A 1,608-nucleotide genomic window follows, 5' to 3' on the forward strand; every position below is an offset into this window, starting at 1 on the left:
TACTCCCAGGAGCCACGCAACTGGTATGTACAAGACGCCTTAATCCACTTGACCATCACGACCGGACATATGAGGTGATAGCCGAGGCTATTTGAACCACCCCACCGCCGGCACTCGGATAGTAATCTTGGGCATAGCATTTTACCAAATCACCTCATTCTTTGGGGCACACGTGAGGACACAAATGCGAACAAGCCTGAATGGTCCCCAGGACAATATGCAACTGAAAACTCCACCCCAGAAGTGACTCGAACCCATACTCCCAGGAGCCACGCAACTGGTATGTACAAGACGCCTAATCCACTTGACCATCACGACCGGACATAATGAGGTGATAGCCGAGGCTATTTGAACCACCCACCGCCGGCACTCGGATAGTAATCTTGGGCATATCATTTTAGCAAATCACCTCATTCTTTGGGGCACCGTGAGGAACACAAATGCGAACAAGCCTGAATGGTCCCCAGGACAATATGCAACTGAAAACTCACACCCAGAAGTGACTCGAACCCATACTCCCAGGAGCCACTCAGTCCCCAAGAGGGCATTTGAAGGCATAGACGATGATGGTCTCTTTTAAAGCGTTTTGCTTTGTGTCTGGAGAGTTTCTCATGAGTAGGCTGGCCGTTTTTCTGGTTTTATAGAAAATAGTAGGTTTTATAGTAGGGCCAAAAAGGTGCGTTCTGGCAACTAGGTACGACATATATATATATATGACATATATATATATGTCGACATATATATATATATATATATATATATGTACATATATATATATGTACGACATATATATATATGTCGTACCTAATAGCCAGAACGCACTTGCTCAGCCTACTATGCATTGCCCGATTTGCCTAATAAGCCAAGTTTCATGAATTAATATATTTTCTCTAATTTTTTCTTATGAAATGATAAAGCTACCCATTTCATTGTGTATGCGGTCAATTTTTTTTTATTGGAGTTAAAATTAACGTAGATATATGACCGAACCTAACCAACCCTACCTAACCTATCTTTATAGTTTAGGTTAGGTTGGTAGCCGAAAACGTTAGGTTAGGGTTAGGTAGGTTAGGTAGTCGAAAAACAATTAATTCATGAAACTTGGCTATTAGGCAAATCGGGCCTTGCATAATAGGCTGAGAAGTGCGTTCTGGCTACTAGGTACGACATATATATATATATATATATATATATATATATATATATATATATATATATATATATATATATATATATATACAACTTTAGAACACTTTCCCACCAGGAGACTCGAACCCTAGCCAGCACAGAAGCCTTCCAGCAAACTGGCATAACAGGTACGCCTTAACCCTCTCCACCACCTGCTCAGACCCTTAAAAGAGATGGTAATTTCGGAGTATTTAAATACCACAAAGATCACCACCTCCCAAGAGCACTAGAGCAAGTGAGGGGTCATTTAGACGTTAATTTCATCAAGTCCCTGTTAATATGGGAAGACACAGTGTCTATGCTTAAGGCACAACTCTCCTAAACACGAGAGTCAAGTATACAACTTTAGAACACTTTCCCACCAGGAGACTCGAACCCTAGCCAGCACAGAAGCCTTCCAGCAACTGGCATAACAGGTAC

Source organism: Procambarus clarkii, chromosome 47, assembly GCF_040958095.1.
Source record: "Procambarus clarkii isolate CNS0578487 chromosome 47, FALCON_Pclarkii_2.0, whole genome shotgun sequence".
Lineage (NCBI taxonomy): Eukaryota > Metazoa > Arthropoda > Malacostraca > Decapoda > Cambaridae > Procambarus > Procambarus clarkii.